This window comes from Medicago truncatula, chromosome 6 (assembly GCF_003473485.1).
Source record: "Medicago truncatula cultivar Jemalong A17 chromosome 6, MtrunA17r5.0-ANR, whole genome shotgun sequence".
In the NCBI taxonomy this organism is placed as follows: domain Eukaryota; kingdom Viridiplantae; phylum Streptophyta; class Magnoliopsida; order Fabales; family Fabaceae; genus Medicago; species Medicago truncatula.
The window spans coordinates 38,301,366-38,324,154 of NC_053047.1; positions in this window are offsets into that span (position 1 = coordinate 38,301,366).

Consider the following 22,789-nt stretch of genomic DNA (forward strand, 5'->3'; position numbering starts at 1 on the left):
GATGCATGAGGTGCAGGAGCTTACTTTTGGGTGTTCCACCTATATACGGCGCCCTTTGCTTGCTTCTGTCTAACCAATCTATGTTCTTCTTGAGCATTGATTCAGTTTTAATAAATTTTGTTGTTAAACAAAAAAAAGTAGAGTTTAAATATGTAATCTTTGTAAAAACATAAGAGAATGAGCAGACCAAAATAGGACAAGAACATTATTCATATATAGTATTAAATGAACTATGGGAGCTATTAAATTATCATCATCAATTGTGTCCATCTCATTCTCTTGTTGAGAGGTAGTTCTTTCGTTTAAAACACGTTTAAAAATTGAAAGGCCTACAATGAAAACATGATTGAAAATGTAAGTATTTGATATCCTTATGCATCCTATTAGATGTAAATATATAATATTCAAGTTTGATATAGAGAATATGATTATTGAATAATGAATCTAAGTATAACTCTACAAATTATAGTTGAAACCAACAAGACTCAAACTAACAAAATTTTGTAGTGATTTATGTGAAAAGTGGTTGAAAGGAGTTTATAGGTGAAGAGAAGTTAAATATGAGTTTTTATAGTGTGAATGGAGGTTGAAAGGAGTTTATAGGAGAAGAGAGGTAGAAATTAGACACATTTATTGAATGTGATGGGAGGTTGTTGTAAGTAGAGTATGTGAAAAGAGGTTGAAAGCTACATTTACTGTGAATAGAAGTTGAACATAACTTGCACTGACATAGGGTAGGTAAAGATAGGTTGCAAGAAGCTTTCAACGTGACATGATATTTAATTGAATAACTTGTATTTGTAGAGTAAGGTCATATTACAAAGCAAAAAAATTATCCCATATTGTTCAAGAAAAGAAAACAATAAGTGAATTAGAACATTTCATCAAAATTGGAAGTGTTTATCTTTTTATTGTGCATTTGTTATTCTTTGATGTAGTTTACTCTTGAAATAAAATATGATGAGATTTATTAATCAAACGGTAAAAAATACATTTGTGTATGATGGAGACTATTTTTCTTATACATATTAGATAAAATATCTAAAGAGATATAAGGTAATGTTTTGAATATGTATTCGAAGATCAACAATCGCTAAATATAGTAGTTAGCTCATTCTGCGAATTTGAGGATTAGTAGTGAAAATCATCCAATACTCAATAGTGCATAAAAAAGTGTGTTGTTAACATTATTCCTCAAATTCCTTCAACAAAAAAAAAAAAAAAACATTATTCCTCAAATAAAATTATAATTTGTTTCTTTTTCATTTATTGTATATATATTTTCCTGAAAAGTGCAAAGAGAGATTAATAATAGGAGTTCTCATTGTCCTTAAGATCGTAGTCAAATCACAATACCAATATTGTTAGGATAAAGACCTTTACCTTGGTTTAAAGCCAAAACTTGTAAATTTGTGTGTAAGTTTTAGTGGTGTTTACCACCTTGTCTAAGTAGAATAATTTTTTCCCCATCTAATAGGATAAAAAGGAATAATAATATAAGGATTTTGAATAAAGATAAAAAACAGAAAGAAAAAAATAAAAAAACAAATGTAATTGGATTTATTTTTTTTATTTTTTTACTTAGCCGAGATGTTTTAAATGAAACCAATCACGCTACTCAACCCCTCAAAATTTTAAATGAAAATCTTACAGTTCCAAAAAAGAAAATATATTTTAAATGTTTTAAGTTATCACATAATTCTAGAAGTCCAATTCAATTCAAATTTTTATCTTCCAGTTATATTTGTTTTTACCTAATTATACAAACTCATAATAAAACAATTATACAACTCGTATTCACATTTAAATTCAAATTGAAATCCTATTTGAAGGAACTAATTACCAATGAAATTTAAATCTTAGTAGTTGTCACCATTGATTTACCCAGGAAAAAAATTCAAAGATGAAATTAATCAAACAAATGATCTCTGTTTGTTTGTGTTTTATAGTTTGCTTCCTGATTAACTTGGAACAAGGCACACAACCTTGCTTCCTGATTAACTTGGAGAAATTGAAATTGTTTCCAAATTCTTAAATTCCAAAATATATAATCTTGCACCTGATCTGATTTAGTGATGTTAAATATATCTAAATAGAAGGGTTTGGGTAAGAATAGAAGGTTAGGGACATTTGAAAATAGAGAATATCCATTCCAAGATTGAGCATATTGGCAATAATTTTTCATCAAAGTCAAGAGCTCAATAAAATCATCGATGATAACGCAGATTCACTGGTTCATCTAGACAAAGGCATAATATGATAATAAGATAAGAAGAACAATAAGTGTTTGATTTTCAAAAAAACAAGTAAATAATATTCTGAGTTGCTTTTAAATCAAGACAGTCAGTATCTAATTGCTTCTTAAATAGGTGTAAGTGTTATGATATATGAATGAAGTAAGTGAAAGGAACTCAAATTTCCATTAGTAAACTAGTGAGGAATTACAATAGAAATTGGAAGGAATTCTAGTATGTAATAGGTACCATTTCTTGGTTTAATTCAGGCAGTAAAATAAGGGAGAGCTTCTAAGTACATTACTAGACTAGAAAGCATGTAAAAGAAAAAAAATCCTTTTAGAATTGCCAGAGAGAGAGGTCAGAGGAGTCATCATCAAATCCTTGAAAGTGTTTCATTAATTATCATTGAGTGTACGCTATGTATGTATAGACAATGATCACCACACACAAGCTTATAGTGTCATTGAGACAACGGAACATTTGTTTGTGAATTGTCCGAAAGCAAGCGAGATTAATTTGGAGATTGACATTTGATTGTGGCTTGGTGGCGGTCTCTTTGTAACTCTTATGGAGTGGATTTGCATATCTTGTTCTAGTTTCCTTGTGTTTGATTAATTATTGTTTCTAAAAAATCTAATTAATCGAACGTGAGGTGATTATGCAAATAACATATAGAACATATAGTAAAACCGGTAAAAATATAATAATAAGTGTGATATAAATACTATAAAGCACAAGTGGCGGATTTTCGTTGAGAGACTAATCTAAGAAGGATACAAACATAATAGTTTAAGCTTGAGCCATATATGTGTATAAGTATGAGGTAGTATAGAGAAATTAATTCATTAGTCTGAATTGTGATTTTGATTTGAAAATTGAAGTTCTTGTTAGTTCAATTGAAAAATTAAGTTGAAAATGCTTATTAGTTAATCTGGATTAGTATACACTATACATGATTTGAATTGTGAATCTCATTTAGTAGTTGTTTACATAGGTTTAATTTAGATTAACTTCTTACTTAAGTTTTTCAGTTGAAATTATGCGTTACTTTTTTCATCCGTGATAGGTAAAAAGGTGCTTTTGCGTTTGAGTTGGAAATTTTGAAAAATAACTGTCGTTTAGTAATCAGATATAAGTACTTGTGAGACTTTCTGGGAGAGTTTGTGGATATAATTTATGGCATGTCTATAAGTGTCAGCTTATTTGCATTAGCTCTCTCCAAGATAACATGTGAAATCAACTTATAGCTTATATGCAATAGCTTGACGTTATCTTGTCGCAGTAATGATTGTGGCCATATCAGGACATGATCTAATGCAGCCGATGTGGCTTCAATTGTTGTCGTGTTGTGGTTTTGGTTGTTAAAAGATTGTTATGAATTGTTTATACTTCTAACCCTTTCTTTCTATATCCTTCTAAGCCTTCCTTTTTTAAATGGTTTGTGGGTTTTGGTGTTGTAGGAAGCTCGGCATCAAGTGCTTCGACTACTTCTTTTGCTAACAAGGCTTCAACTCCGGCTATTTCCGCATCTACTGCTCTTACATTCGGTAAGCCTTTGTTTATCCCTCTATGATTTTAGGGATATGTAAACCATGGAAAATAGTCTCCTACTACTATTATGGCAATATTAAATTATCATCATTGTTAAAAAAGAGGGAAATCTAATATAATAATAATAGAGATAAAAATATCATTATGAATTCATAAGTTTAAAATGAACAGCAGTGGATTGAGAGAGAGAGAGAAAGATGTTGAAACAAGATTGTTTATATGTGAATCTAAATTAAATAAATAAAATCACAGACATGCACAAAATTGAAAAGCAAGTGCCAAATAATCACTTCATTTAATATTGTGAATTTTATTAAGAAAAACTAATTTTGAATTTTGTTTTTGGCTCTACTCATACATATACTCAAATGAAACAACTCTTGCAGATTTATTTTTTTTGAGGGAAACTCTTGCAGATTTTTTATGATGCTAATAAGTGAGATACACATTTAAGTTAGAATTTTAATTTTTACTAAACAAATGTATATAAGATAAAATCATGTAAAATGGATCATCCATTTCCAAACCTTTAATATATTGGCATCACTTGATATCATGTATAAATAGTTTCAGCATATTGTAGATATATTAATTGGTGATTATTGGCACAACAATGACCTACAAACTATATCCATGAATGAAATATACATGCATCTCTACAAACATGCTAAGTAGAATGTGGCCAAAGATATGTTTACAATACATGGATTGTGGCCATCAAATTTCTTTTAACCTTGTTTAGCCAATCATTTTAAAGTTTGGTGGTCAAATCCATGGACTGTAAACATATTTTGGAATGATTGTCATGATACGCACTCATGTAAATAGTATCATGTCACTATTATGCCAAATATTAAATTATCATCGTTCGTTAAAAGAGGGAGAAATGTATATAGTATAGATATTAAAGTTGAAAAAAAAAAATTGATTTATAAAGTTTGAAAAGTGCAACTAGTGGATTGAGAGAGAAAGAATGAAGGGAGCTTGTTTTTTCTCCTTAACAAATGAAGCGAGCTTATTAATATGTGAAGAGAGGTTGAGAGGAGAGGAGAGGATGGATAAAAGGTTATAAGGTACGTTTATGCATTTATATAGAAGGTGGAGGTTTAAAGCACATTTAATGTGAAGGGAAGTTGTAGATCAAGTAGTAACTTAGGTACAATTTTTTTTCTGTACTTCTTAACTAAAATTGCACAATTTTTTTATATAAAAAACTTTGAGAAAATTATAGATTTGAGTAGATCACGATGAATTTAGTTAAAAACCATAGAAAAAAATAGCTAAAGAATTGTACCAAGTGTTTTTCTAATGTGAATCAGTTTAGTAATTTTTACCATAATTGTGAATGCTATATGTTTTTTTTATGTAACATGAGATTATTCAACTTAATGTATAACTCTTTCTTTGATAATTTGATTTATTAAAAAAATATTTTTATGTTAGCAATAAGTAGATAACTTGTACTCATATAGAGTAGGTGAAGGTACAATTAATGTGAAGGGAGGATGAACATAACTTGTACTCATATAGAGTGGGTGAAGAGAGGTTGCAGGCAGCTTTCAACGTGACAAAATATTTAAGAATAATTTGTATTTGTAGAGTAAGAAAAGCAAACAATAAATAAATTAGAATATTGTTCCCGTAACCATAACTCAGTTGGTAGGAACATGCATTGTTATATGTAGGGATTGAGGTTCGAATCCTGGATATCCCACTTATTAACTTTGGAAAAGGTGAATTCTAACCTCTAAGCTACCTGACAAAAAAATTTAGAATATTTCATCAAAATTTAATGTTACATGTGGTTTTGTTATTCTTTAATGTAGTTAACTGTTGAAATGAAATATGATGAGACTTGTAGACTAAATGGTAAAAAATACATTTGTGCTATTTTCACTTATATATATTAGATAAAATATTCAAAGAGGTATTAGTTAATGTTTTGAATATGTCCTTTTTTTTAAAATGCAAGGGACATAGTTCTTCCTCAATTGGTATATTTATGCCTCAAGTTCTCTTCAGATGGGGGAAGAGAGAGTTTGTCGAGTACGGTGTATTGGGAACCATAGCCTCTTTTATATTGGATGACCATTATGGTTTCCCATTATTCTGTTAAAGGATCATCCAGACATCTACTCATAGAGTCCATATCAACTAATTAAATATTTAATTAATTATCCAATTAGAAATCTAATAGCCTTATTACTTTATTTGGTTACTAATCAACTAAGGCTCACAATTGATAAATAACTAATATAATTATTATTACGATATTTGCCCACATAATGATATTGAAATATAATAAAATAATAAAATATTCCAACAGAGACAACCGTGAAATTTACACAACAACTTGGATTGATTAAATTGAATTGTAAGTTGGTTCATAGAAGTACTAGAACTTTTACCCGTGCTACCGCCCGGGTCATAAACAACGGAGAAATTAATATATTATAATATGATCCATTACATAGAAAACAAAACATATCAATTTTAAAATGTGCAGAGTGCTAACTTTCTATCACTTATCGATTTTACTTTTGATATTATTTTTTTGAGGGGTTACTTTTGATATCTTAACATATACTTTTTTTTTTGAGAGAGCTTAGCATATACTTTTGTAGGACATTTTGTTAACTTTCTACCAACTATCTTAAAATGTGCATGGGGTTAACTGTCTACAACTTATGCATAGATTTAAGAGTATAAAGAGTAGTGATATTTGAACATCCATTTGAAACAACTCTTATGACAATTTCTTTTCTCTCTCTTTTTATTGGTTAAAAATAATGGAAAGAGGAAAAGGAAGAGAGAGAATAAGAGTATAACGTGAGTATGAGAGATAAAGTTGTCAAAAAGTTGTCATAAAATGAATGTAGAAATATCATTTCTCTAGATTTCATGATTCCTTGCTTATTCGTTCAATTATAGTTTTTTTAGAACCAATAGCTACTCCCTACGGACTTGAGTATAAGAAGAAGAAAAACCAAACAAAATTTAATGTACACATCATCTTTGTTTGATTTTTTTTTTATATAGATTTGAAATGTAGTATATACAAATGTATGTACCAAAAAAAAAAGTATATACAAATGTATATTATGCTAATTTAAATTCTTGCCAGCATTATCTACATTGGTAATGGGAAGGTACACGTATGATAGTTGGCAACAATAGGTTGATGATGATTCTAAAGACTTGACAGTTTGATCCACTACATCTCATTAACTTCAATGTAAATAAATAGAATTCATGAGTTTAAATTTTCTTAATGAAATAGGATTCCATAGTTTAATGTATTAGGAATTAGTTATTCTTGGCTTGAAATTAGCGGAAAAAAAAGTAAACAAATTTCAAAAAATATTCTACTGCTATAAAGGTATAATATCCTCAACCACCAAAATTAGAGAATCAACCCCATCCCATAACAAATTACAACAGACTCGAGCATCAACAGGAAACATGTCAGCTGCACAGAAAAAAACCACAACAGGAAATTCAATCATAACCCAAAAAATGACCTGCAAAAACTAAAACACACTGACATCTGGAACTGCCACATATTTAAAAAAATCTTCATGTGTCCTGCAGAAAGCAACCTCCCCGCAAACTACAGAGAGGTACCCCAAGAACCAAAGAAGCGCACCCAAAAAATCTTGAATCATCGAAACCTGAACTACTCGAACCTCATGGGAGCAGACCATTCGAAATATTTAGCCACATCTAGGACAATCTATGATTTCATCTTTTTGAGAGAAAAGTTTACAAATGCAATGCATAATAGTATATTTTCAAAATTGTACATCATATCAAAACAGAATGTATAAAAGTCTAGTATTCATATCAAAAAAGAATAACGTTCCATTTTATAAAGATATAAATTTGAATGTTTAAAATATACATACGGTGCTGATATCAAAATCCATGTGGAATGTTCATAAACTTAGTTGTGAATAAGAAAGTAAAATTGTGCATTTGAGGATCTTCCAAAACTATACAATGGGAAAACTTAAGCAAAAACTAAAGAAAAATGTGCATCTAGCAAAACAAAAGAATTAACCAAAATTTATAACTGAAAATAAAGGAAAAACGTTAAATTTGCATTCTCCAGAAACATTAGTATCAGCAACGGGCTTATCCTTTGCATCTAATGCTTGCACATCAGACCAATTATCTCCACGGAAGGAAGTTACTGATGATAGAATAAAGAGTAGGTATGGGAACAACAGCAGAAGATGACACAGTTGACACCACATCGTGTTTATGATTTCTTGGCTTATGCTCATGATCATGGTTTCCTGCCATGATGAAAGAATAGAGAAGAGAGGGGTAAAAATGGAGGAGAAAGAGGTGGGTATCGATAAGTGTGGAGTCAATATGAGAATTGGAGGAAAATGAGTTTCAAAGAAGCCAATAGAGAAAATAAAGCGTTGGAAAATGCTAGCAATAATGAGTATACCTTATTCCCATAAAACACGTGTATGATACCTTATTGGAAAACTGATGGAAGAGTAAAGGGTTTGTTATTTACAATGCAAACCATCAGAAAGATTTGATCAAAGGTCAAGAATGTTTGGAGCCAAAACCATTTAGATTTAGGGTTTGCAAAGTCATTAGCAATGTTAACAAAGATTAGATATAAAGTATGATATTATTTTTTTCACAATTTTTGTACTTGCAAGCAAGATTTGTATAAGTTTGTTGGTTGTGATTTATCTTTAAATAATTTTGATGAATATGAGTATACCTGTTTTGTTTCCTCAGGAGAGGACGCATACAATTTTCTCAGGAGAGTATACTACTTTTTATTGGGAAAAGTTATGGTGCATAAGTCATTTCCTTATGCACCGTGCATAAACACTTCACAACCATTGGATTTACATAAGAAAAGACAGTATAAAAACAACTTCAAACTAACAAAAGTCATAAACCAACACTCTTTCTCTCTCTAAGTCTGAAACTTAGAGAGAGATGCTCTGCAAAAGAGTTTCTTCTCCAACCTCCTCTTCAAGTGCCGGCGCGGAGATAGCAAAAACCTCAGTTTTAAAAAAAAATAAAATCAAGAATCCGAAAAGCAAACACATATGCCTAGATCTAGCTTTAAAGATTCGGAAAAAAAGGACACGGAAGAGAAGAATTCGAAATTGATAGAAGAGAAGAATTCAAAATTGATAGAAGAAAAGAATTCAAAATTGATAGAAGAGAAGAGAAGAATTCGAAATTTGTAGTGTGTTATGATTCTAATGATTGTTTGCTGGAAAAGTGTTTGATGAATTTGTAGTGAAAGCTCAAAAAATGAATTGCTGAAACCATTCCCACAGCAAAAATTTCTTGAAACCATTCCCCACAGCAAAATGGTTTTGGAGTACAACACACAGAAACCATTTCCATAGCAAAATGGTTTTGGAGTACAACTCACAGAAACCATTTGTTTTCTTCTCCTCCAATTGTGTCAGTCCAAAACTGAATGATGTCAATGACTCTAGGTCCTTAGTTTTTTTCACCTGCTGGAAACCATTAAGTACATCTAATGGTTTTGGAGTACAACTCACAGAAACCATTTCCAAGGCAAAATGGAAGCAATTATATTTCAAATGGGATTTATGCACGGTGCATAAGGAATTCCTTATGCACCATAACCACTCTCCTTTTTATTTTATTAAAAAAAAAGATATTTTTAATACTGGCCGGCGTATTTAGTCCGTGGCCTTTGTAGGATCGGACTCGGGTAATATTTTTCTATTCCGTATTTCAACCGGGTTTTTTATGAGATTAGTTGCACATGAGTTAACTAAAATTGACTGGCTTGAATTATTTTACCGTGTCTCTAAAGATACTTGTCCTTCTTTTCGTCCTTCTTCTAAGGATTTTTTTTTCCTTTATATGCTTTCTAGTCTAACGGTAGTGGAATTAAAACAAACTAGTTATAGGGTGCGTGAATAATTTTCACGACCCTTTCCCATCAAACGGCGAAACACATTTACGCTGCAAGTTCGAGCTAGGTTTTACATCAAACATATATAAACAAAAAAAATCTACAAACGCTAATTTCCATTTTGGCAATAAATGATTGTTGTAGCGCAGTACACAACAACATCATAGCTCTGACAACTTATTCAACAATGAAGATTAGATGCCTGATGTTTCTTAACTATATTTTTTTTTTCCTCCCTATGCTCACATCTATGCCTGAATTGTAAGAGAACTTACTACCATTGTTAATTTGATAGAAAGTATATGAGAGCAATGAAGCCTGATGTCTACGGTTTGGTGATTTTTTTTTTTTTTTGAACAATAAAATATTCTTGAATAAAGGAGAAATCGACAAAGAATATCTAACCCACACAACTTTGAACCTTGTACCAACGGTGAACCTTTCGTTGTGAAATATATATTTGTTGAAAATTGAGAACTAATTCATGAGCCTCATGCTTCACACGTTAGAAGAAACATATGAACATGCGATGGTTAATTCATATCCCATAGATTTATCATCACTTGATAATCTTGTTTGTGGATTTCCTCTTTCTACATAATTTTCAAAGTTGAAGTTTTGCCTCTTTAATTTTAAAGGGTAACGAGGTACTTAAGGACCTTAAATAATAAGTTTTTATAAAAATTTATGTAATTAATGTGTTAAAAATTAAAATATTTAACTTTTTGAATGAATAATTTCTTAACTTGTAACCCTTAATGAATTTGATTAACACACTCGTTAAGAAAACTCAAATTTAAAAACTCATGCTATTACAATTACCATATGTCATGGTTACTAGACACTAATCACTTAACGGGCCAGGTTTTATATGGCATCGTTTCAGATAAGTTATATTGCAATCACTATGTGATGGAGTGGCGTTAGAATAATAGCCATTGATTTTTTCATATAAAACACTAGCCACATGAAGTTACAAGTTCTTTCCGTGGTGAATCCAAACAATAAAAGGAAGTGAATATCGGTTTCTAAGGTCATAGATTTGTAGGGCGTGTTTAATATGAACATCTCAAAAAATAGTTTAAAGATACCTTTACTATCTTTAGTAAAAAAATTAATTTTTATAGTAATAAAAAGTGGTTGTTCAAAAAATAAAAATAAAAATGGAGAGCAAAATTAATATTTTATTAAAATTGTTAAAAATTGGAGGATTGTCCGTTGGATCAGATTCATATTAGAGGATTCCTCGATTTACGATTAGTGTTTGGATTTTGAGCAAAATACAAAAAATGAAATCGGTAAAAATCAGCCCAGCTTTGAAATCATAGTGAACCGATGCATATAAAATTAGTTAATTTTGATTCAAGTGAAAAAATTGCAATTTGGTTCAATTTTCAGTAACTGTTTTTGTGGTTTGGTTCAATTTGGTTTAGTTTTCTCCAAAACCTAAATAATGAAAAGACCTAGACTTGAGTGAACTTATGATTATGAATGTTCCACAAACTTGATAAGTATGTTAGTCACACTGACATATAACGTTCATAAAATGTGTTCACTCTACATGGGATATAGCCATCAAACTTGGTTCAACCTTGTATGGCTACTTAGTTTGAAGTATGGTGTGGCCAAATCCATTTAGAGTAAACACATTTTGGAAGGATTGTTAGGATATACATTCATGTAAATAGTTTAATGTCACTATTATATCAATATTAAATTATCATAGTTTGTTAAAAGAGGGAGCAATCTATATAATCTTTATAAGAAAGGCATATATAACAGAGACAAAAAAAAAAAAAAAAACTATTCTTGATTTATGATGTTTGAAGAGAGCAGCTAGTGGATTGAGAAAAATTTAAGTAGGGGAGCTTATTTGTTTGTGAAGAGAGGTTGAAACGAGTTTATAGGTGAAAACAAGCTGAATAGTAGAGATTTTATAGTGTGAAGGGACTTTGAAGGTAACTTTCTATTATAAAGTAGATAAAGAGAGATAGAAAGGCACGTTTATTGAATGTGAAAGCAAGAAGCTAAGAGAGGTTGAAAGGTACAATTAATATGAAGTAAAGTTGAATATAACTTGTTCTCATATAGAGTAGGTGAAAAGAGGTTACAATGAGCTTTCACGTAAAAAGATGTTGCAGAATAATTTGTATTTTTAGAGTAAGGACATATTACAAAGGGGACAAAAAAGGCATATATGTTGTAGTGATTTACACAGAAAAAAGAAAAAAAAATGAAATTAATCAAACAAATGATTTCTGCTAATTTGTTTGAGACTATATAGTTTGATAAGTGAATACAAACTAAATCCCTTTTTTTAGTAGAGTTCAAACCTGGAAATATTCAACATAATGAGACAGGAACATTATTCATGTAGTGTCGGTTGAACTATGGGAGTCAACTAAGGTTGTCAAAATCGGAATTTTGCTTCAGGTTGAAAGAGAATAGCAAAATCGATAATCGTAAAATCTCAACCAAAATTGAAGGATTTTATTCAACTACTTTTGTAAAATCGATATAAGAAATCATAGAATCGCAATCATAATCGATGGATTTTACTTTTACCACAAAAAAATAATACTAAATATATGTGATAAATGATATATAATCATAAATGACTTAGTTTATAAGAAATCGTAAAATCGCAATCAAAATCTATGGATTTTGCCTATTTTGTGATTCTATTATGGATTTGAGTCGTTGAAGGTGAAGAAAGTCGCAAAATCCTAAATTTTAGGATTTAAGTTGGGATTTTGACAACAATGTAGCCAACTATATAATCATCTGTATTTAAATTAAATTCTAAATCTTCATCAATTGGCTTCCAATGGAGGTAGTCCATTATCATCCTCATCACTTGTATCCATCTCATTCTCTTGTTGAGAGGTAGTTCTTTCATTTTCAATCATGCTTACAATCAAGCAATCACAGTTTTGAGAGATTAATGGAGGAAGAAGAAGATGAAAGAATATGGAGAGAGAATAGAGTATTGAAAGTTGTTATCTTCATTGATTAATGAATAGAGAAGTTACAAGAGTTTATATACATGACTTAGGGTGCAAGTCACTTGTTACTAACTAACAAATTTATCCAAATTGTAAAGCTAAACAAACTTAACTCTACTAATTACAAAATTTCATTTACTGCTAACTGGATTGCGATAACAGGTTCACCAAATTGGATATTTTTGTCACCATTTGGCTCGTTGAATCCCTTAAATTTTATTGTTTATTTGCAGTTCAAGGTAAGCAGGCATTGCGAACCCTAACACAAATGTGGCTGCAAAACGGCATCTCTGTCACAATTTTTCAGAGATTAGCGGTTGCTTTGGCAGCTGGTAGCACTGAAATTGCGCCGAAATATATCCCTAAACTGTTCAGTGGAAGTCTACTATAGCGTGCAACCATGGCGCTATTGACATCATAGAATTCGATCGGTTTGTTTTAGTCCATTCGGCTCTTGCACATCATAGAGTTCGGAATGTAATAAGCTGAAGCCAGTTTTTTTGTTTTACAATATTGTATATGAGAATTGAAATGTGATCAATATACAAACACAAATTATTTTTTTGAACAAAACAAACACAAATTATTAACTACTAAAATACCGAATGTCATCATTTCTTATGCATATTTCTAAATTACAATCCACAACTGCTATTGTGGATACAATGGAAAGGTTTTAGAGGTCTCTGCATGATTATCCCAATCGTATTTGCAGCTGCATTGGTCGGATTTGATTGAATTTATCCACAATCGTAAGCGGAACCACAAATGTAGAACTATGCTCTGATGAGCTTGCTTGCTATTACAAAACTGTTAATTTCGTTGCAACCATGAAAATTTTGATATTTGTAGTTAACTTTTTTTTCTTATTTTTTAAACTCGATATATATATCTCAAGGACCGACTAATCTAATGGGTCTAATCCCACCATCTATTGCTAGTTAGCTTTAATTACAATTAGAAAGTCCTAAGCACACAGAATAAGAAACATTGCCTATTACATAATTGCAAGCTTCAACTTTCAAGTATAATCAAATCATCCATGAAAATTTGATAATGATGGTTGATTAACTTTCATTACAATTAGAAACAAACTCCCTAACACACAGAATCAGAACACATTACAGCTACATCTAATGAGTTTCCCTCAACCATTTTAATAATTAGTTTTCATATAAATATTTCTTTATTTATTAAAAGTATATAAACATAAACAAACACGATCAATAAAAGAGCATTGCTATTTTATTAATAAACTATGAAGCAATGACACTGACACAAATATTGGATGATCACTATCAGGCCAGCCAATAATAATTTAATAAAATAACAAAATTGAATATAATTGTGTGTTTCAATATCATGCTGTCCATGTGTCAAACACCCCGACTTCGATTAGAAGTGTATAAAAGTATACAAATATATATAAATAATTGAACACAATGTTATTTTCATAAATAAAATAAAAAATCAATGATAAACCAGATCGAAGATATAATATAATTCACAACAACAAAATGAAGGATAATAGAGAGAACAAGTGAAAAACCGTGTGGAAGTTAGTGAAAGAACTTGAAGTGTATAAAATGCAATGACAGGAACATAGAAAAGTCAAGAATTGTGCGTAGGTTTAAGGTTATTTTGATTGTAAAATGGTTTTGGCGGAAGTATTTATAAATATCTTCTCACCATTTGGTTAAATTTTTAATAGTAGATATACAATAATGATTGGAATCTCACATATAAATAGAAGTTGAGATTGAAACCTAATCATAACGTTTAACCTAATAATTTCGATAATTTTAACAATTGAGTTATCATATTAAATTCTATCTATGTTTTTTCAATCAAATCATATTATAATAAAATTGTATTATGTCAATTTTTAAAATATTTTTACAAATATCTAAATGACCACATGTGATTGAACGAATGTATACAATCTAAATGACCACATGTGATGTGATTGAATAAATGTACACACTTAGGATTTAATTTGTAGGCATCGATACTATAAAGTTATTTCACATATGTATATATATTTAAATCATGTCTCATAAACAATAAAAAAAGGAAGAGATACTTAAACATAATCAGTAGAGAAAATCAAGTCTATTTCTTGAAATGTCTGCCCTAGTTACAAATGGAATGGAAAGTAAGTTAGTTAGATTATCTATCACAATGATTGTTCTCTCTGAAAATAAATAATCATAAAATTCATGTTGTTGATTTTATGTATATAGTTATCTTATCCCATATGTTTCTTAGATGCTAAGGAATTATCTGAGGTGATTTAAACCGAGTTAAAACTTAGTTAATGTATAAAAATCAAGGCCGTTCCTATGAAATAAGAGGCTCAACTCTCTTTTTAAAATAGGTTTCAGTAAAATAAAAATGTATTTTTTATTTGTAGTTAAGCTTCATTAAAAAATCAGAATCAGAAGAACTTATAAACATGAAACAAAATAAAATAAAATTAAGTGAAAGAGAGATAAAATTTACATAACGGTGTCGTTTGAAATGTCACTTCTACGTCGTAAGAAAGGGGATAATGAATGGTTTATGCGAAAAATTAAAGAAATGATTGTTGTGATTCTTTCAATTAAATAGCTTTTCAAATTGACTGATTAAGTAATTATACAAATTGATGGGGGTTTGATAGCATCAAATTTATGTCCAGAAAGTAGAACTAGAGTCTAGAAAAAAAAACTCATACGAGTACCAAAGAAAGAAAAATATGTAACATGTATTTTTTTTTTTTTTTTTAATTTAAGTGGGGTGGGTATTATACTTAATTTTCTTTTTAGGTTCATAATTTTTAGAGGTCCAGCTTAGTTGAGCTCCTTGCATCCCCAAGTTCCGGCCCTGATAAAAATAAACCAATTTAACCTTATAGATGCTATTTTGCATTCACTTCCCTCAAAATCACAATTAAAAAGAAAAAAAATTACAATTTGGATTCCTTATTTGTAAGGTACTGACATGATTATACAACACCATCCGATTCAAGATACCTATACACATGCAAACTATCATTGAAGTCAATATGATAATTATATAACAAAAAAATGTTTATTTATATTTTTCCATTTGTTAAAATACTTGGCACAAGCTCTGACACCACCATGTAGTCTAACAATTTAGACAAAATACATATTTTTTATATACAAAATTTAAACCATATACATTAATTTTTGTTGACATAATTTTTTTTTATATTTGTCAAGAAGTCCAAGATCAACTAATAAAAATATCGAAATTACATGTCAGATGTTGTAGCCAGGGTATTCCTCCATTTATGTATATGGATTTTTAATTATTGTTGTTGTTTTATCTATTTTAAAAAAAAAACTTTCTATTATATTTAATACTCTCAATAGAGTAATAGATATAGTTTTTCAAATATTCGTTAATCTTCAATAAACTAATTAGTATGAAAGAGAGTATATTATAAGTTTCATAATACTACTCTCTTTCAATAATACTAATTAAATACGTCAATACTAGTAGTACTTATTAAATACGTCAAAGATAATCCCTGTAAACTTAGTTTAATTGGTAGGGATATTGCATGTTATATGCGGGGGTTGGGGTTCGAACCCTGGACACTCCACTTCTCCACAATTAAATTGTGTGAGCTCTAGCCATTAGACTCCTTGATAAAACAAAAAAAAAAATGTCAAAGATAAGAATCAAAGACGTAACTATATATTGAGGCCAACTATATATTTTCATACTCTTTTTACTATTCCAACCGGCAGATAACAGCTCAGCATACTATATACATGTATTCTTTTCTTTAGGTTAAATATGTTTTTACCCTTATAAAATTAAAAAAATTTAATTTAATTCTTGCTTAATTAGAATAGCTTACTTAGTCCATACAAAAAACAAATTACATGTAATTTTAGTCCTTGTTGAAACTAACTTTGTTTAATTATTCTTAAAATTTTAAACGATTTTTGGGAGACACGTTTATAATACTACAAAAGGTTCATTTATTAAAATTTAAAATTTTATAACATAAGATGAATTAAATATAAATTTTTTTAAACGAAAAAAGTTAAAGATATATGAAGTAACAAAAATCTTGACATAAAAATTAAATTTTAAGCTATTTGTTTGCAGAGTAACTTTTAGTAATATTCTTAACAAATCTACAAAATACATCATCCGATCACTATTATAAGCAAAAAATTACATTTTACATTTATTCAATTAATGGTGTATTTTGTCTTTATTATAGACTACATACATCTTTTAATGAACGAATTTAATGTTAATTTATGCTTATATATATATTAGTGACCGGATGGTGTATTGTTCAAAAATCTAAAAGTTTAACATAATTAAACAAAGTTGGATTTAGAATAGACTAAAACTGATTGCATAAATTTTCTCCAGGAACTAGAAAAACTTAAGTAAAGATTAAATTTAAAAGGTCCAAATTTTATAGGGATAAAAAACATAGTTAACTTCTTTTTTTTTTTGGTGAAAGGTATAGGGCAAAGCACCACTATAGACATTTCTCTAACATCTGATTAACCTATAGAATTTCTATATGAGAAATGCCAGGGACACACTTCAATAATAAAGTTGCCAAATCAAAAGTAGGTGACTTGACAACCTTATTATTGTGGTGTGTTAGATGAATGTGTTAGAGGATGTGTCTTAACATTTCTTTTTCTCTTTGTATATTTCCCTCTTCACTCCTAGATAAGAAAAAGGGGCATTATGAATTTATGATTCATTTAACAAAGAAAGTACGTGATAATTATTATGTAGAAATTTTGTCAAAAAAAATTATTATGTAGAAATAGATAGAGAGAGGAAATTATATAATGAAAAAGATAGTTATTCCTTTCTTTTGAAAGGAAAATAAAACAGAAAAATGAAATTGAAATAAATGAGATATATTTTTTTTTAAGTAGAAGACAAATAGAAATGATAAAGATATGAAAATATGAAAAACAAATGCTAATATTAAAAACAAAATGCTATGTCTGTAAGTTTACTTCATTTGATTTTTTATCAATTGGTTTCTATTATTTTGATTTTATATAACCAATTTTGTCATGAAAAAATGGTTTTCAACATGTATAATGCAAGCCAACACTGTTATAGTTTTCTTAAGATGCAAAGCAAGGTACAAATTTAAATTAAATAAAATCAATTAAAATATAGAGTTTATTTCCAAACCTTTAATTTTGTGCTGATAATCGATATGTGTAAGGAGTTCCACCACCATATGTGCTTTAGATTTCTTTGCTAGTGATTTACACAACATTAGCTCACAACTCTATCCATGAATATAACATATATCCTAAGATATTTTCCCAATCCATAGTTTATGGCAATCAAACTTCTTTAAACGTTGTCTGATCAAATATTTTGAAAGAATCATTAGGATATACATCACACACTGATGTTAAAATATGCAAAACATTGTTATGCCAATATTAATATCAAATGCTAATATGTATAAGTAATATCGTTGATTCGCTTGGTAAAAAAATAAAAATTGTTTACCACGTCTAGCCAAATGGAGTGAACCTATTATAGTTGTCTCAGAACATTAATGAGTGAGACAAATTTAAATTAGATAAAATCAATTAAAATGTATTGTTCATGCTCAAACCTTCAATTTTGGCATCAATTGATATGTGCAGGGAAATCCACCATATGTGAGTTTTTTGTACAATGATGATTGGAACAACAATGGCCCATAACTATATGCGTGAAGGTAAGATGTATCTTCACAAACTAGCGAATTATGTTTGTCAAACATATAATTTGGCCATAAAATATGTTCACAATACACGGGCTTTGGCCATCGAACTTGGTTCAACCTTATATGGTCACTTAGTTTAAAGTTTGGTGGCTAAAATCGTGTACCGTAAACACATATTGGAAGGATTGTTCGGATATACATCATACATTCATATATATAGTTTAAGGCCACTATTATACCAATATTAAATTATTATACTTGGTTAAAAAATGGAGAAATCATTATAATCTATATAATAAGACATATATAATATATGCATGAATGTAAGATGTATCTTCACAAACTAGCAAATTATGCTTGTCAAACATATAATTTGGCCATAAAATATGTTCACGGTACACGGATTTTGGCCATCGAACTTGGTTCAATCTTATATGGTCACTTAGTTTGAAGTTTGGTGGCTAAAATCGTGTACCGTAAACACATATTGGAATGATTGTTCGAATATACATCATACATTCATGTATATAGTTTACAGCCACTATTTTTCCAATATTAAATTATCATACTTGGTTCTAAAAATGGAGAAATCGTTATAATGTATATAATAAGGCATATATAATAGATAGGGAACAAAAAAAACTCATTCTTGATTTATGAAGTTTGAAATGAGCATGCAACAAGTGGATTTAGAGAAGAAAAAAATAGTTAAGGGAGCTTATTTGTGTGTGAAGAGAGATTGAAATGAGTTTATAGGTGAAAATAAGCTGAATATAATAGGGTTTTTATAGTGTGAAGGGACTTTGAAGGTAACTTTGTATTCTAAAGTATGTGAAGAGAGGTAGAAAGGCACATTTATTGAATGTGAAGGGAATAAGATGAAGAGAGGTTGAAATGTACAATTAATATGAAGGAAGATAGAGTAGGTGAAAAGAGGTTACAAGGACCTTTCAACCTGAAAAGATATTGAAGAATAATTTGTATTTTTAGAGTAAAGACATATCACAAAGGAAATTTTTTTATCCGATATCTTCCAGGAAAAGTAAGCAATAAACATATCAGAACATTTCACCAAAATTTCAACTATATCATCTTGTATCATATGTGCTGTAATTATTCTTTGGTCATAAGTTACTTACATCTTTCATTATGTATAACTTAATTTTTATCATTGGGTTAATAAATTCTATTATTGAATTAGATGAAATATCATGAGACTTATAGATCAAATAGTGAAAAATATCATAAGACTGATAGATCAAATAACGAAAAATACGTAAAACTTATCCAATACTCAATGGCGAACAAAAGAGGATTTGTTAAAAATTGTGTGATAAAGAGTGTTGCAAATATTATTCTTCAAATATGTTACCAAAAAAAAATAAAAAATGTTACCAAGAAAAATATTATTCTTCAAATAAAACCATGACTTTCTTTTTCTATTTCATTTATGACATGGTCATGAGAATTGAGAAGTGCAAAGTGAGATTAAAAAAAGAATTCTAATTTCCTCAAAAAAAAAAAAAATTATAATTGTTCATAAGATCTAGTTCAAATAATAATGTTGATATTTTTACGCTAAACACGTTTACCTATCTTCGAACTCGATATCTCACATTTGTGTCACTTCGTCTAAAACAAAAAAAAAAACTTATTTTATTTTTTTCTAAGATAAAAGGAATAATAAAATAATGATTTTAAATTAAGAGAAAATAAAAACAAATCTGTAAAATTAAACGTAATTTGCAACTATATTAAATGAAAATCTTACCTGCTTTTCCCTAAGGTATAAAAAAGATTTTTTCTAATCCAAGATAAAAAATAAAGGTAAACGCAGTGGTACTCTAGTGTTTGAATATACATGTACCCATCATCTAATTATTCAACGATATGTCATAATTTTGCATTAAATTATATACAAATCAAATCAAATTTTGAATGAATTTTGCAACCGGTATCAAATCAAACATCATTTAAAATAAGTGATTCGGGTCAAATGGTCAATGACTTTCATCGAAGGATAAATCATTCACGACAACTAAGTTTGATCTTGAGAACAATTTTTGCCCAGATTTTATTTACCTTCCGGTGGTTGAACTTCGGATTATTAATGATCATTACCCCTACGAATCGAAGGGTTAACAATATATAATCAGGTCACCTTATAATTTACCAAATATATTTTAAATGTTTAATTAATTATCATATAATTTTAAAAATCAAATTCAATTCATATTTTTCTTCCATTTACACTATATTTGTTTTTACCTAATTCTACTAAATTGTATTAAAACAGTTATAAAATTATTCTACACATTTAAATTCAAATTGAAATCATTTTTATAGGAAAAAAATTAACTGAAATTGAGATCATGTTAGTAGTTCTCACCATTGACTTACCCTGAAAAAAATTCAAAGATGATTACATAGTTCATTAGTTTACCTAGACAAAGGGAAGATAATACAAGCAAAGCAGTAAGTTTTTTGTGTTTTAAAAACCAAAATAATAATATACTTTAAGTTGCATTTTTTTTCCCTTCAATTCAATTAATCTAATGGTTAGAGTTCATTCCTCTACATATAATATAACATATCCCTCCCTACCAACTGTGTTAAGTTCATAGAATACTTTGAGTTGCTTTTAAACCAAACCAATGGAGTTTTGAAATTATTTCTTAAATAGGACAAACCTCGCTTTATCCACATGACATAGAGATAAATCAAAATGGAAGGATAAATAAGAACTAAACCTATAGAAACTATAAAAAAATTTAAAAAGGAGAATTTGGAAGATTTTAGACATTGAATGATGTACTCAATAACTCATGGGTAAATTACACTGACCTTCTCTAAAATTTACTTATACGACACAAACACCCCCTTTAGTTTTCTAGACTCACTTGCCTCCCTTCATTTTAACCGTGTCAAACTTCTGTCTATGAATCCAATCTGCAGCCGCAAACAAGTACAAACTCTCTAAAATTACAACATACAACCAATGGCTCCCAATTAATTGTTTGTTAATTCTTTTTTTCCACAACAATGTTAACATGGAAGGGAGGTGTTAGTCTATATGATTAGAACTTAAGGGAGTTTATTGTATGTTTTAAAACTAGAGGGGATTTTAGTGTCATTTTAATAGATTTTAGGGGAGGTGGGTGTAATCATCCCATAACTCGTTGAATAAAAAAACATAGATTAACTACTAAAATACCGAATGCCAATCATCTCTTATGCACAATTTTAAATTACGGTCCACGCTACAATAACGGTTGCAATATTTCTTATTAGTTTTGTATAAATATTTCTTTATTAGTTTTATCTAACGAGTTTCCCTCAACGATTTTTATTAGTTTCATATAAATATTTCTTTTTTTATTAAAAGTATAAAAAATACTAACGAGGACACTCTTTAAGAATTTAAAATGAGATGATTTTATAAAAATTTGTTTATTCAATGTATTGAATGTTGAAATGAACCCGGTGTCATGTCCAATGCCCCCAATCTCTATATATTTTTGTTTTTATTTAATATATTTATCCTTCTTGCCTAAAAAAATAAATGTTGAAATGAACGCATAAAGTATAATAGAGTGAACAGGTGAAAAACCGGGTGGAAATGAGTGGATGAACTCGAAATGTAGAAAACTCAATGGCAGGAATATAAGTCAAGAATTGTGCGATTCGCAAATTGAGAAATCAGCAAAGGTTCTTTTGATTGTAAAATGGTTTTGGCAGAAGTAGAATTTTATACATATATTTTCACAATTTTGTTAAATTTTTATAAGTAGATAAACAAAAGTTATTGGAAACTTATATATAAATATACGAGTTTAGATTTAAATCTCGGTAGCTACCTAACCTAACAATTTTAATTATAATTTTTCTCGAAGTAAACAATTTTAATATTTTTAACGGTTGAGTTAAAATTTGCAAGCATATGTTAAATTTTATGCATATTTTTTCGGTTAAATCACGTTATAATAAAACTGTATTATGTCAATTTTAAAATATTTTTACAAATATCTATATGACCACATGTTATTGAATGAAAGTATAAAATTAGGATTTGGTTCGTATGCATAGAAAATATAGTTATTTCACATTTAACATCCAATTAAAACATGTCTCAAAAAATAAAAAATCAAGAGATAATGCTTGATTTAAAAAGTCTATTTTTCAAAACAAAAGAAACTAAAAAGTTAAAACACAATAAAAAAAAAAAAAAAAAAAAAAAAAAAGATGTTGAATAGACTCTCCCTGCCATGGCATATTTACAAAACATAGAATTATAATCATCATTAGGAGTGCAAGAAGGAAGGGTTTGACT